Source organism: Diabrotica undecimpunctata, chromosome 6, assembly GCF_040954645.1.
Source record: "Diabrotica undecimpunctata isolate CICGRU chromosome 6, icDiaUnde3, whole genome shotgun sequence".
In the NCBI taxonomy this organism is placed as follows: Eukaryota; Metazoa; Arthropoda; class Insecta; order Coleoptera; family Chrysomelidae; genus Diabrotica; species Diabrotica undecimpunctata.
In genome coordinates this window covers 127,158,358-127,175,440 of record NC_092808.1, presented here as the reverse complement: position 1 = coordinate 127,175,440, position 17,083 = coordinate 127,158,358, and the positions used below count along the sequence as shown (strand labels likewise).

The window sequence follows — 17,083 nt, the reverse complement described above, 5'->3', positions numbered from 1 at the left end:
TTTCAGTGCAGTTATAGATTCCATAACAAAAAAACTAACAAACTGGACATCATTAGCCGAGGAGATTTAAGTTTAAACCTAACTAAATTAATGTCAAATGTTGATAATTTATCTTCCCTCCCATTAAATGGATTTATTTTTTGCTTATGTAACAGTTACTACCTATATTTTTATTCAAATTTAATTAATAAATGTGTAAAAATTGGTGACTACTGTTTAAATTAAAATCTTTTGTTAATAAAAAAACTCAATAGCAGGAGGTCTATCTAAAAAACATTACAAGGGGTCTACGTGAGAAGGTTTGGGAACCTCTGATATAAACTGAATGGAAACACTTCTTGTTGCGTATTTATTCATTACTTCTTATTATGTACAAAATATCTCAAATAAATAGCCACAGTCGGCGAGTATTTTGAATATTAAAATTTTTAAACGTGAGCGCAATAATAATGATAATAACTACTATGCTAATAACATATTAGCCCAGTCTGGTTATACAAAAATCATCGATTTCACGGCAAAATGTTTCGCAGATATCTGAAGCTTTTAAGACATAGGTGGGGGTTACTAGATGACGAATATATAAAAAGATACTCCTATTTTTACTTTGCGTTTTTTTTTAAACAATAATTTATGGTCAGAATTTGATTTTTTATCCATAAGTTTTGCCCCTTATAATTTAAATAAACAATATTTATACCATTTTTTTATATCAAGATTATCTTTATTTTCCCGTTTTTTCAATTAAAATTGATAAATAATTTACGGAGATATTTGCAAAAAAGCAGTTTTTTCGCACTAATGTATAAATTTAATTAATTTTTTTATTAAATATATAATAGTCTCCCGTTTTATACCGCTGTCGCGGCTTTGGGAGTATAGCAGGGTAGTCTGCTATATCTAGGGCCTACGGTATACACGGAAGGTAACATGGCCAGTGCTACGCTTCAACCGTCTATTATTACCCCTGGTTTTACCCAAGGTACTCATTTTTATTCAGGCTGAGTCGACCTGGGGCCTATAGACATTTTTAAAATGTCTAGATGTTCTTGCCGGCGGTGGGATTCGAACCCCGGACCACCGGCTTGTGAGGCAAACATCCTACCGCTTGCGCTACGCAGGCCCTTTAATTTTTTTATTAACAAAATAAAATGTTATTAATATATTTTAACATTAAGGAATTACAGTCCTTTAAATTTGTGCGAAATTTCCCCCTGATCGGTCAAACAGTTTAAAAGTTATTCAATTTGTTTATCCCTGTGACTAATTATTTAAACCATTGATCTTGCCCTATGAATGATGCTAGACACATTAAACAAATTTTATAAAATTCTTTAAGACTTATACTATCTCAGAAGTTAAATGAATATTGAGTTTTCATAGAAATTATTTACAAAATAAACGTTTGAAAAAGGGGTATGTTTTTTACTTATAAACAATTGTAATAACTTCTATATTTTTCAAGCTACAGACTTGTACGTACAACCATTAGATAGCTGGTAAAAAAACTCACATTTCACAAAAAAATAAACCTTCTATGAACAATAGGAACGAAGTTAGTGACAATTTTTTTGTTAATTATATCTCCATTGTTCATAAACATTAAGAAGTAGAATTTGCAAAAATTTTGAATGAAAATCTAACTGTTTTAGCTCCTCGCTGCAAAATTTAATATTATGGTTACGGATTTATCATTTAAAAGCTTCAATAGTTATGTAGGAATTTCATCAGGTCCATTTGCTTTTCCATTTTTAGCGTTTCTTATTGCGTATTCTACTTCTTCTTTCAATATGTCTGGCCCAGTTGCATTGATTATCTGAGTTAAGTTGTTTCTATCGCCTTCAAATAATTCATTCAGGTATTCTGTCCATCTGTGTATTTTATTCTCTAGATCTACAATAAGATTTCCATCTTTGTCTTTAAGTTTACCTATTTGGCATTTATTTATGCTTCCTGTTATCTCTTTTATCTTTTTGTGCATATTGAACGCATCGTACTTTTTCTCATAGGTTTCCATTTCTTCACATTGTTCTTTAATCCACTCCTCTTTGGCTTCTATTATTCTCTTTTTTATGTGTTTATTTATTTCTTTGTATTTATTTGGGTAATTCTTCATCTTTCTTCTTTGTTCCATCAAGTCTAGTATATCTTGTGTCATCCACCCCTTATTCTTTGTTGTTGTTTTTGTAAGATGTTTCTTTTCTGTTGTTTGTATAGCTGAATTTATGTACTTTAATTTTTGGTTAACGTTGTTTGTATCGTTAATTTGTTGCTGCACTGAACGGAGGTTTTCATTTATTTCTTCTCCTATTTCTTGTCGTATATTTTTGTTTCTAAGTTTATTTAAATCTAGTGCCTTTCTGTGTGGTCTTCTAATCTTTTTTGGTCTCGCCTCTATCACAGTAACTACCGGGTTATGATCTGAGCCTATATCAGCTCCTGGGTACGTCTTAGTACATTTAACAGCATTATGATACCTCCTTGCTATCATAATGTAGTCTATTTGATTTCTCACTATTTTTTCTTTGGTATGTTGTGGAGATGTTTATGTATATAACCGTCGAGGAGGTAATTTGAAAAAGGTATTTGTTATTACGAAGTCTTCACTTTGGCAAAATTGAATCAATCGATCTCCTCTGTCATTTCTGTTTCCAAGCCCATATTTTCCTACTTGTTCTCCTACCTTACCTTGACCCACCTTGGCATTAAGATCGCCCATTAATATGTTAATGTATGGAAAGACTGACTTAATAAGCGAAGACAAACAACCTGCAACAAAAAGGTTCAGACCTGACAGTGAAGTCGAATAAATGAACCAAATTTTAACTTTTAAACCAATGTATGTAAAGAAAATAAAAAAAGTAAAGTTCAATAAACATTGTAAAATTTATAAGGCAAGGGATGAAAAAATCGACTTATTTTATCAAAGCAGTAAGGCGATTAGATTAATATTGTATATCATATTTGTAAGAAAAATAGAATAAAAATCAATATTGTTAATTATAAAAATACAAACAATTATAATTAATATAAGGAATATAATAATATAATGTGTAAAAAATTACCTGAAATTTAATTTATAAAATATATAAGTATTATTACATCATTGATATAAAATGAAAAAACATTTGTTTATTTTCCGGGATTTTCCGAGATTTATGGGGAGTGAAAATTATGTCATTATTAATACTACGACAGACTATTCGAGCAAATTAAAAAAAGTAAGTATTTATGGTGAATTTCAAATGGACTCAATTTTTCCGAGTTTTCCCGTATTTTCCGGCCAGTGAAAACTATGTAGTTATTTATATTTCGACGAGCTACCCCGTAATAAAAAAAAAGAGGCTTGCAGCTGCAAAGGAAGCCGAGATAATGTAAATTTTTCCTACGTGTTGCAATCTGAAGTTCCGATGCCGAAAAAAAAAACGGAGCTGAAACAGATATCCTCTCCACTTTCCTATGTCGATCTTTCGAAAGTACCGTCGTTTCGAAAAATTAGATAAATTTTATAGCTATAAGTTTCAATATAAAGTTTAGATTTTCATTCAAAATTTGTGCAAATTTTACTTCTTAATGTTTATAAACAATGGAGATATGATTTTTTAAAAAATAGTCACTAACTTCGTTTATATTGGTCATAGAAGGTTTTTTACCAGCTATCCAATGGTTGTACGTACAAGTCTGTAGCTTGAAAAATATAGAAGTTATTACAATTGTTTATGAGTAAAAAACATACCCCTTTTTCAAACGTTTATTTTGTAAATAATTTCGATGAAAACTCAATATGCATTTAACTTCTGAGATAGTCTAAGTCTTAAAGAATCCTATGAAATTTGCTGAATGTGTCTAGCATCATGCATAGGGCAAGCTCAATAGTTTAAATAATTAGCCTCAGGGATAAACAAATTAAATAACTTATAAAATATTTGACTGATCGGGGGGAAATTTCGCACAAATCTAAAAGATGGTAATTCCTTGATGTTTAAATGTATTAATACCATTTTATTTTTTTAATAAAAAAATTAATAAAATTTATAAATTAGTGCAAAAAAACTGCTTTTTTGCAAATATCTCTGTAAATTATTTATCAATTTTAATTAAAAAAACGGGAAAATAAAGATATTCTTGGCATAAAAAAATGACATAAATATTGTTTATTTAAAATATAAGGGAAAAAATTTATAGACAAAAAATCAAATTTTGACCATAAATTATTGCTTAAAAAAAACGCAAGGTAAAACTAGGAGTATCTTTTCATCTATTAATTATCTAGTATCCCCCACCTATGTCTTAAAAGCTTCAGATATCTGCGAAACATTTTTCCACCTTTTTTTTTAACCAGACTGGGCTATATTGTTTATAATTTTGTTAAAGACATCAATGTATTTTTTATTAACTTCAATATTGATATTGAAAAATACAAGGTGTAGAAGAATTAAATTTAAAAAGATAAAAGGGAATGAAGAAAATCTTTATTTTTAACGTTTTCGTTCTCTACCCGTTAATTTATAAATATGTTTGGTTTTTTATTCCAATATAATATTCGCTATTTTAACGGTATATTCATTGTATTTTTCTTTTCTTGCATAATAAGAAATATTATTAAAATTTTCGATCCCAGATATTTCTTTTATTTAGATTTTATTTAGTTTTGTAAAAAAAATTGGATAAAATAATAATCTATAAGGTACTATTTTGTTTGCATAATAAAACTACAATTGAGTATAACAGATTAAAAGTATCTATGTAATTTGTCATAAATCTAGAGTGATTCATCGTCTAAGCAATTAAAATTATTAAGTATCTGGTAAACATGGTCTAATCGGATCGTGATGTATTAATTTACTCATAACAAATGAATAACTTGTTAGAATTATGCATTTAGATATCTTTATACTCACTATTCTATAAATAATAAATTATTAGTAAACTGAACGTGGCAACCTAAAATGAGATGCTAATTTTTATTTAATTATTTAACGTCTTGCTATTTCATATACAACATATTTAATTGTTGCTATACAGCGTTCCACGTTAAGAAAATAACATTGCGGAGATAGGGCCATGTATTTCTTATGGACGATAGAAGCGCAGCGATGCCACGATGAACACAAACACGATTCAGGGTTGTATAATTTGTATTTTCGTTTTCACAGACATTAATTAAATAATTGTTTTTTAACGTAATTGACCAAAAGTGTCCATTCGAAACAAGAGATGAAAAGTAGGGAAAATGATTTTAATTAAATAAATAGTATTTACAAAAGATAATTTTATTTTATCTTATTTTAATTATAGTAACGACAGTTTATTTGTTTTTTTGGTAAGAATATCATATACCATGAATCATAGAAATCAGTAGAAAATATTGCTTAGTTAAATCATGCACTTTGCCGGCTATTAAAGATTTAAAAGCAAATAAACGGACCGCTTGGAATAAGTATATCTAATTACTAATTGCAACTTAAAATAATACGGTGTGCGTATGTCAGCGCTTTTATGTCGTTCTCTGAGACTACATAATGATAATAAGGCTTTGTGGTTTTTCAGTTGTTATTCTGACTTTACAGTTAAATGTTAATTGAAAATGGAAATTCGAAAAATATATCGACAATCTAGTAAACCGCATGCCTGAGAGTTTTGGCAACACTGATCTCCATAAGCCTAATGTTATTTTCTTAACGTGAAACGCTCTATAGTTGCATCATATTTCCTCAAAGGGCATTAGAGTGAATGCTCTGCCTCTCACCGCTTCAGTCGCATTCGGCGAAAACTCTCATCTTTCGTTTTGAAGGGAGATTTCACAATTTCTATCCCGTTCGTTTGCTGTAGAGGGTTGACCATGATTTTCGGGGAAATTCAAAATCTGGTGCAGGTTTTGTGATGATTCTATGTTTCCCATTATTGAGTTGGGGCTGTCGCTCTGCATATTCTTCTATTGAGTGTTAATTTGGAAATTGTTGGATCTTAAATTTGTTGCATCTCTAGTTGGTGCAAGCATTTTCTGCAGTGCAAGCGATATGAGTTGGCGTCAATGATGTTGCATACCAACCAGTTGAACAGGCAGGATTTAGAAAGGGGTACAGCACAACCGACCACCTTCACACCCTTAAAATATTGATAGAAAAGACCAATGAATACAACCTTCCAATATACCTAGCGTTTGTTGACTATGAAAAAGCGTTTGACAGCATAGAACTATGGGCAGTGGAAGAAGCGCTAGTTAATTGCCGAATAGATTCACGGTACAGAATGTTAATCCACAATATATATCAAAACGCCACTATGAGAATTCAGCTAGACAGAGATTTACAAACTCCATTAATTAGAATTTGTAGAGGTGCCAGACAAGGGGATACAATCTCACCCAAACTATTTACTCTGGCGTTGGAAGACATTTTTAAATCTATAGACTGGGACAATAAAGGGATTTGTATAAACGGGAAATATTTAAATCATCTAAGATTCGCCGATGATGTACTCCTGATAGGAACAACTATGGAACAACTACGAATAATGATTTCAGACCTAGAAAAACATCTCTTGAGAAATGTCTCTATATATTGGTAATTGTGGTTTAAGTATTTTTTGGAACTCTGTGGCTTAGTAGTAGCAACCATTCTGTAGGTGTATTGATGTGTGACTTGATCGTTTTAGATATTAGACGAATGGTGGCTTTAAGCTTTGTATGTATAATTTTTATGTGATCGCTATTCAGCCATATGGGGACACAGTATTCAGCCATGGAGTATACAGGACCAAGAGCTGAGTATCGAAGAGCTGCTGATAATCCCCATGTATCCTGCAGAGCTTCTGTATGATGTTGATGTGGGTTGTTAACTTGGCCATGGTATTCTGTAGCCGTTTCATAAACGGGAGGATTCTATCCAAAGTGACATCCTGTTATTTGGGGTTATAATTATTGTGCCTGTTCAGTTGATTGGCAATGTACACCTTCAGTATTTCTGGGTCATTTTGTTGTTTAAGTGAAACCACCTATTCGGAAAGTATCGGTAAAGTTATGAAACTACATTCTGTATACTTTTTAAAATATACAGAATGCAAATATATACAAAGTATACAGTAAACTTTTCGAAAAATTAATAAACTAAAATCTCTCATCTTTACTCAACTGATTAACACAAGCTATTTTTACTTTTGATTAATAAATTTTCTGATTTTGGATACTAAAAGTTTACTACACACTACAAAACTTATAAAACATAATACGACCAGTAAATAACTCAACAATAACGTTACAAAACACCAAACATATTAACTTATAAACCAACACGTTACAATTTGAATATAATCAGACTGAGCAATTTGGACCTGTAAAATGACAATCATTCTCGCTTAAGGCGATCGATCATATTTAATAGTCTCTTGGCGAATGAGAAGGCGAATGCCGTCGGAACACGTGCGTGTTAGGCCTCGGCAATTTGTTTACGTTGGGAATATGCATTCTGTATAGTCTTATTTGGATAAAGTGGGGTTTTTATTGTTTGAAATACTTAACCAGCCTTTCAAGAATATTCTTTCAAGGATATCCGAGGAGTTTTAATCCAAAAGTGTTTAGTTGCAATTCCTCAGTCGTCTGAATTGCCATATTTTACTAGTAGAATTCATATTAGCTGCATAAATACTAAATAGAAGTGGTGTAAGTACGGAGCCTTGGATAAATCCGCTGTTTTCTTAATAGTTTTTTGTTTTCTTACTGTATTTGCTCTAATTACACGAAAGTTTATAGCATATTGCCCAACATGTTATTTATAAGACGAGCAATCGTTTGGCAGGGATCATTTTAAGAAAATTATATTAAAATATCTTTCTAAACCGTGTCAAGCCGATAAGTTAATTAATGTCATAGAGGTCTTCTTCTTTCTTTGGTAAACTATTTCTATGTAAGTAGAGATAGAGAGCACTAGTTTCGTGGTGCTTGCAATCAAACATTAGCTTATAAGTTAAGCTAAGTTAAGTGATGAGGCGATTATTTTCTGAATCTCCTGATTTAAGAATGGCTAATGATTTTGGTTTGTTTAAAGATTTTTGCAGATTTTTCAGAATAAATTAGAAATTCCGTAGGTTTGACATCCGTGCAAGTTACTTTGGCAGGTTTAATGTCTTTAATAGCATCTGAGACGCCTGAAGTAAACGGTACTCTGATTCTCAGTGGTAGTTTAGTAATGGTAAATTTTTTATCGTATGCTTCTCTAGAAGTGATTTTTTACGATTTTTTAAAGTATAGGAATTCAACTTATTTTGGCTATTTTTCTCTTCTAGCTATATCTAGACTCAGAAGTTCGTCTGCATTGGTTTCACTGGTTTCGAGGTATTTTTGACTTTCCTCACTCTATGATATTTACTGCTTACGATAACTTGTGGGAATGTATTTCTTTGCTGTAGAATTTATCTCAAATATTTTGTACATATAGACGCTAATTAATGATAACACAATAAAACAAATGATGAATACCTGTTGGGGACTCTTAGATAAGAGTCTACAAAGAAGTGTCTATTAAGCTGATCTCGCATAGAGGCTAAGATAAGAATGATCAGTCCTCAATGTGACAATCTTGGTAAAAACTAACACGATTAACAGAATTTTGTTTGTAGCTGCCATACCTCGTCACTAAAATAAAAAATAGTGTTGCTATTTTTGTATGGGTTTAGTAATTGATTATATAGGTTGTTTGTTATAATCTAATAATTATTCTTTTTGTTCCAGACTAACCACAACTTTCATTGGCCAAATATTTTGCTGATACAAGAAAACATTCTTGCCTGAGAATTTTTCTGAGGAAAATGTCGATAACGCTTCAAGAATTTTGAAAAAAAAAACTATAGAGTAAGTCATATTCAAGTAACTTGTATGTGTAGAATTTTTATTAGTAAAGTTTAGATTTTAAAAACATTTTATAGTTGGTTGGGATAGCACAAATGGAAAGTGTATACATAGTTCATATAAATGAGAAAAATAAGGAATACTTTGCTCCCTAAAAAAACAATATTTTTTAATTTTGTGTACTTTATTAAAAATCTTTGTTAAATTTTTCACATGCGAAAAACCATGTCATATTTTTCGCTGTATTAATTCCTATCATTCTCCACCTCAATTTAACATCATTACCCCACTCTAAATCTTCCTACTCTCGCTTCAACCCCACTTCTTTAGAAATACAGATGAAATAGCAAACAAAAAATATTCGCTCTCGACTGTAGACTGCCACTATAATAGCAACAGACGTACTCTCTTGACTGTTGACCATCACTAGCAACAGACACACTCTCTCTTGACTGTTGACTTTCGCTAGCAATAGACGTCGTCTCTGTCTCGACTGTTAACTGCCGCTTATAACATATATTCTCTCTCTCTCTCTCTCTCTCTCTCTCTCTCTCTCCTCTCTCCCTCTCTCTCTCTGTGATAGCTACGCGAAAAATATCAAGAATCCTTATTTAAATCGTAGAGACAAACAAACAAAGGACCTGCGTAGCGCAAGCGGTAGGATGCTTGCCTCGCATGCCGGTGGTCCGGAGTTCGAATCCTACCGCCGGCAAGAACAACTAGACATTTTTAAAAATATCTATAGGCCCCAGGTCGACTCAGCCTGAATAAAATGAGTACCTTGGGTAAAACCAGGGGTAATAATAGGCGGTTGAAGCGTAGCACTGGCCATGTTACCTTCCTTGTATACCGTAGGCCCTAGATATAGCAGACTACCCTGCTATACTCCCAAAGCCTCAAAGCGGTATAAAACGGGAGACTATTATTATTATTAGAGACAACAAACGCTAATGTGCTCTATCTCTTGATCTTAGTGTTAGTACCGCGAGACACGTATTTAGAAACCGCTAAAGACAGCTCCCCATGTACGAGGAACCACCGCAAGTGAAAGCCTATAAATACCGCGAGTGTGTGTAACAGCAGTATTGGTAAGATTTTTTATATAAACTTTGGCTATTATCTGTATAACCCATTATCTACACTCCTTTTTGTACAATCTTTTTAAGAGATTTTAAGAAATTTGACTATGGATTTGAAATCGTTTCGTTGTCTGTTTGTCTATTTGTCTCTGTTTATCCATCTGTTTGATAGCTTTTCAAAAAAAGTCTGGTTCGTTTTAGTTCAAAAAGAAACTATTAAATTTGAGACCAATAGATCAAACGTCACCCAAGTTACAAATAACTCCGGATCGAAAAGGAATCGTTACACGCTTTATATAGTTGGTTTAGGATAAAAATACACGGTGTGTTAAATTTGGAATCAGATCCAGAATTTGAAAAACTACACGCTTGATATCTCGATTTGTAGATAAGACACCAACAGAGATAATTAGACAATATAGATAATTTTCCGATAGAGGATGGTTCTGTGGATCTCAAATCTAAAAAAATATACCCTATTTTTCAACCCTTGTGATTTTTTATTAACTTTAATGCAGATTATTGTATTTAGATATTTTAACGTGTTAATAACTTCTTTCTATGCCAAGAAAGTTGTTATCACGATATTTTCCATACGATTCACTTATCAGAATCAGCAATGCTTTCTGTCGATGTTTTACCCAGTTTAATCTTTGCCCTGATATGTGCTACATAATTTTCACATAAACAAAATAAATCACAATGGCTAATATTCACATAAACATAAATAAATCAACAAGGTGGTTATGGTAGCTTAGTCTGCATTTGGGTTGTCTTGATTAGAGAAAAAGTTATAAATTTGGTCTGTTTAACACCAGTCCTTGTGATTATGCCTAAAGCATAATCCAATTCCGTAATGGATTGGACTAAATCGTCACTCAAACCATCCTTTTTGAGAAATAAAAATTTTATACGTCCAGAGCATTACGAGCATCTTTTATTAAATAGTCACGTTGGTTAATTTACTCTCTTCTTCCTCTTCTTAAATAGGAACCGGCAATATAGTAACAATTTTAGCATCAGTGATTTCTACAGAAACGGCTAAATCATCTTCAAAGGTAACAAAATCTTCGAATACGAGTGTTAAGTCATCCTCTTTATCATCACATGAAACTTAAGCCCACTCTTCTTGAAGCAGTTTGTGATGATTTTTTTTACTGGCTTGATTCCAAACTTTTGGCAATCATCCACATGAATTGTAACACGTTAGTTGTAGTTGTCGGTTAATGTTCAAGATCAGCAAGAAACTGTCTGACAACATCCTTCCTGCACTAGATTTTGAAGCTTTAAATAATGATGCCTTGGTCTAGTGGTTGAAGTTTTGAAGTGGTGTTTGCAGGCAACTGCTACTTTTTATTTATATTTTGTAATGGACTGAAATTCGTTATAAAAAGGTTTTTGATAAATCTATTCGTAATGTATAGGTAGATGTTACATTAGCTCTTATGGGCTTATAGTTCTACGGTATTTAAAAAGAATTGTTTAATCTAGGAAACCGTTAAACTTAGGGTCGATTATGGTTACACTGTAGTTTTAAATGTCTATTTACTTATTATTATTAGTTATTTTATCAGAACAGACCAAAATAAATCTTGCTTTTTTGCTTAAGGCAATCCTGCTGTTTGATTTTCGAGTGATTCTTTATTATGTCCTTAAGTAATGGGATGTCCAGATCATTGTGAAGTATTTGGTTAGATACATACCATGAAGCTTTACTTATCATACGGAAAATTTTGGATTGTAATGTTTGAAGTATCTTCGTATTTGAAGGTTTACTAAAACCCCATAGTTCTATTCCATATGCCCAAACTGGTAAAAGTATAGGTTTGTACAGAAGCAGTTTATTTTCAAGAGATAACTGAGACCTTTTGTTAAATAACCAGTTCATATTTTTTAGTTTAAGATCTAGTTGTTTCCGTTTAGTTTTAATGGGCGTTGTCCATGTAAGTTTTTGACAATTATTTGACAACTGGTTTTATAGGAATGGGAGTATTATTAATATAAACTTGTGGATTTTCTTGTTGTAAAAGTAATTTGTACTGATTTGCTAGCAATAACACTTATCTTCCATCGCTTCAGCCTGTTTTGTAAGTGGACTAAATGATTTTGTACTTTTTGTGATGCTACATTAGGGTCGATAGCCACTGCCAAGATTCCCGTGTCATCGGCAAAAGTAGCTAAGAAGATAACATTACTGGTTGGAACGTCTGTCTGCTGTAAATATCAGATACAGAAATGGGCCCAAAACGCTACTCTGGGGTACGCCAGATTGTATGATGTGGTAATTTGAGTAGCTGTCTTCAATTTTGACTTGGAAGTAACGGTCAGTAAGATGCGATTTTAGTATACACTATAGTTGGTCTGTTTGGTGTAATTTCAGTTTGTAGACTAGACCTTTATGCCATACTCTATCAAATGCCTGTTGTATATCTAGAAACACTCCAGCGCAAAACTTTTTCTCTTCGAGAGTTCTTTTAATTATATTTTCTATTCTGTGTCATTGTTGGATGGTTGAGTGTTCATGTCTAAATCCGAATTGTTGTTTTGATATGGAAACAACTTGCTCGATTTTATGTAATAGTAGCCTTTCTAATACTGTCTGACATTATTGGGAGTAGGCTTATAGGGCGATATGAATGTGCTTGCGTTGCGGGCTTACCAGGTTTCGGAATCATAGTAACTTGAGCAAATTTCCATTGTATTGGAAAGTATCGGAGACGTAGTATGCTGTGTACAAACTTTAAAAATGATAAAATTGTTTTAAATTAAAATGGGTGTTCTGTTTGTGCACCGTTCGCGCACTTCATGGGAGGACAGCTGTATGAAGATAAAACAGGTAATTTTCATAGAATCAAGAAAAAAGAAGAACAAGCTGGAACTTCTTTCTTAACAATCACATATCGAAATATAATTAGATTAAACTAGTCCTTTGTTTTTAAGCAATTTCCTCTAAAATACTGCTCTTATTTTCTTTCTTGGTTAGTTAACACCAGTAATTATTCGCGTTACTTAATCATAAACTCCATAACGCTACTGTGTTAAACATGAACTTCAAGCAATTTACCTCGGCCGTGAATCTTTATGAAAATTCATAGCTGCAGGAGTTGAAGACCGTGGCCCTCCTCGTATTGCTTGTCTTCAATGTCGATTTACTTTCTATTTTAAATGAATGCAAGTAAGCTGAACGCTGCCAGCAGTGGTGCCGTATCGTATGTTTTCCGGTGTTTTTACATAATATATAAAAGTAGTACTCACATTATTGTTTATTCTAATTTTTTTTTTATTCTATGGGTGTTTATAGCTTAGGATAAACAAACTATAGCTTTTATCATATTTTCGTTTTCGGGGTTTGGACAGTATCTTATTTATAGGCTTCGTGTGGGGGTCATCTCGAAGAATAATTGATAATTTTGATTATGGCTTTGTAAGACATTTAATTTAATTTTCTTTACCTTTATTCGACTTTAATTGTTTCTATCCTGATTCAATATTAATATCTCTCAAAAATGTGTATTATCTGAGTGTCTCCCACCATATTAGCTTGACTTCCGTTTAATACTTCTACCAGAAATGTTTTAAACACTCTGACCTTTCTTCTTTCTCATTTTCAATGATCGGTGCCACACCCCGACTTCCTCTAATATATTTCTTCTTAATTTTATTCTTTTGGCATTATCATTTCTGCAACATGCATTCTTTGTTGTTCCTTTCGTTTAACTGTTCAAGTACCTTACATCATACAGGTTTTTTACAATTATTTTACCATTCGAAGGTACCATTTAATTTTTAGTAGATTTTTTTATATGGGAAGGATGTGGTAAATCTTCTAAAGACCGTACCGGGCTGTGTCCCGTTAAGGACGCCCTGGCGTGTGTTGGATTCAGGATGAAAGGGTCCATCCACACGTAGTCCCCCTAAAAGAAGTGCTCACAGAATTATCCATAGCTCCGTGCCTACCAACTAAAGTCCTTCCCTCATCCGGACTACTTATGCGGTAGGTCCTCTCTAGAACGCTCCATCACATAAATAGGTCGTCTTCTCTCTCTTTCTCTCTCGCCCTCTCTCTCTATCTATCCATCTGTCTATCTATCTATCTATCTATCTATCTATCTATCTATCTATCTATCTCTCGTCTCTCTCTCTCTTGTTCTCTATCTATCCAACAACAACTTTTGATAAATTTGGTGATAATATGTAATAAACAAAATATGCAAAAGATTTTTGCTTCGATCTCATCTAAGTTTTCTAAAAAGTTAAGTAATACTAATACATAGATAAACCTTGTTTTTGTCCAGTTCTGGTTGGCCTAAAAATAAAAAAAACATTGTTACATTTTGTATTAAAAGTGACGAAATTTACAGACACAATAACGTTATTTCTACGGTTAGTGAAAAAATGGCACAACCTTTTTTAATGTATCTTAAATCTTTTTAAGAATTATTCTTGATCGTAAAAAAACAAATTAGTAAAATTTTAGCCTGATTGATCAATTCGGCCCACTTAAATTTCCAGTTAAATTAGGGATTAAAATATTTTGAATGTCGCTTAAGCACAACTTTTATTTAAACGCCATTTTTTTAGTTATAAACAATATACAAACAATGTAAGATCGCTATTTGATTTTAAATACTAAAGGTAAGTTATAAGGAAGTTACACAATTTTACTGAAACCGCATAGAAAAAACTTTAAAATAAGAGTTTGTAAATTTATTTTTGTTATTGTTTGCTGAAATATTGATAAAATACCTCCAAAGGTGATTTTTAAAATGCTTAATAACTTTTTTAAAAGTCCTTAAAATGCTTTAATTTCTAAATGCTTAATTACTTTTCCAAAAACACATAAAATGCTTTAATTTCGTGTGAGAATGAGGACAATATCACGTGTATTCACTATAAAAATTCCAAGAAGCTTTACTTCAGTTATTTCAAATTAAAATTGTTTATCCCAGAAAGCTCTTATCTACAACGTTATTATTGTCTTAAAATATAATTTCCGGCAAATGACGGCACGGTATTGGTTATATAAAACTCAATGTGATTCATTATAATAGTTGACTTTTAAAAAAACCTGTTATATTTTTTGTAACGATATAAAAACGTTGAATCTACCTACCAACTGTTAGTTTCAGATAAATACATGTATTAGACATCTTATTAGAAGTTAAAGAGTATAAGATCATTGCCCTCTAGAATATTTGACTGATCCCGGATGTATATTTAATAATATTGAGCTGCTAAAATAAATACCTGTTAGTCTGTTAGTCAGTTTAAAAGTTATTTTAATTTTTTAAACGTTAAATTAACAGCAATTTTGCAAAATGATTTTTTCAATTTCTTTGGTGTATATTAAAAGTCTTTACCTTTCATACGGTTCCAGTTTAATTACCGTAACTTCATTATTTTACGTCAAAATACAATAAATGTTAATGCAAAACACGAAACATTATAAATGCAATGTTTTATATTTTGAAAATGATTTTCGAAGTGAAAATCAAAACGTCAAAATAAATGTACTTTAAAATAAAATTGTAGTTTATTCCCAATAAAAATAGTAAATTGCATTAGGATGCCACAAAGAAATAGTTTCAGAGTAATATTAACTTTGAGTTAAAGAGAAGCTTCGTGGACACTGACGTAAAATTCATTAAGGTTAGCACACCTCAAATGGATTGGGAATGTTATCAGAAGAGGTTCATTAAAAAAACCAGCACCTGTTCAGCAAAAGTGCTAGATTAATTAAATCCTCACACCGCTTGTAGATGAACTTCGGAACTTCAGCAGGTCACAAGACCTGCTGAACTGTATGAAATATAATTGTTCAACCTCTAACAACTTTAATAAACCAATCAATCAATATCTTGTAATATTTATCCTCAAGTTTTCAAAACTGCAAAGGTAGTACCTCTGTTTAAGAATAAAGGCTCTATTGATGATTATAATAATTATAACATCTTATCAAAAGTTTATGAACGAATTTTAAAAAATCAAATTAATCTACATTTTGAATCTAATAAACTGTTTGCTATAAACCAGTATGGATTCCGAAAAAATAAAACAACAACTTTTTGGAAGGGTTTGAAAAATATCTTGATACTCTTGCATCGTTTCTAGATCTTACTAAGGCTTTTGATTGTGTCACACATAGTATTCTGCTTATTATAATTTTCATAGTGATGCTATTCAACTAATTGATTCATATCTATCAAATCGTGATCAATATGTTCACTTCAACCAGTGTGATTCTCAAAAACAATCTCTGTTGTTTGATGTCTCTCAAGGCTCGGTTTTGGGTCCAGTATTATTTCTTATCTATATTAATGATCTAGTGTACTCACAAAGTGAAACAGTTAACACTGTTTTATTTGCTAATGACACTACTTTCTAGCAAGCTATCACCCTTCTGAATTCGATACCCTCGATTACCAAACATCCAAAAAAAACTTATATAATTGATTTTTTAACTAACCGTCTCTTTTTGATTAACTCTAAATCACAAAGTGTTAATTTTACTTTAAGAAATAACACTTGTATTAAAAACGTTGCTCTACCACAATGTGTAACCGGAGCGAAGTTTTTGGGGATATATTTGGATGCAGGACTAACCTGGGAACAACATATAGTTAATCTATCGAAAAAGCTTTTGCGACAACTTTTCCTCTTCAGGAACCTTGTACAAGTGACTTCCAGGGAAACTATTTTAACAGCTAATCATAGTCATTTTCATTCTCATCTGACATATACTATTCTCTCCTGGGGTCACTCTTGTCATATTGATAAAGTGTTTTCACCACAAAGAAAGTGTGTTCGTATTATTTCTGGGCTTTGTTATAGAGCAGACTGTAGAAACTCCTTTAGAGCTTTAAAAATTTTAACTTTACCTAGTGTATACATTATGCAGTGTCTGTTGCACATTAAACAAAATCTTAGCCAGTACAATGCGCATGTAGATTTTCATAATTATCCCACCAGATTTAACAATAATCTTATACCAGAATTTGGCCGACTTGAGAGATCCAGAAATGGTTCGAGGTATTTAGCCATAAAATTCTACAACTTAGTGCCAGCTAGAATAAAAGCTCTTAATTTTCATCAGTTTAAGACAAAAATTAAGAGTTAAAGTCGCCTCGTATTTCGGTGAGACTGTGTAAAAATATATTTA

At 31.9% G+C, this 17,083-nt stretch overlaps 1 long non-coding RNA gene across 1 annotated transcript in view; it reads left to right on the top strand.

The window, feature by feature from the left end:
* Positions 1-8,843, top strand: part of LOC140442818 (uncharacterized) — a 71,908-nt gene extending 63,065 nt beyond the window's left edge. Inside the window, exon 3 of the long non-coding RNA XR_011951152.1 lies at positions 8,729-8,843. This is a non-coding gene — a long non-coding RNA (uncharacterized lncRNA). The remainder of the gene's footprint in view (positions 1-8,728) is intronic.
* Positions 8,844-17,083: the final 8,240 nt, after the last annotated feature.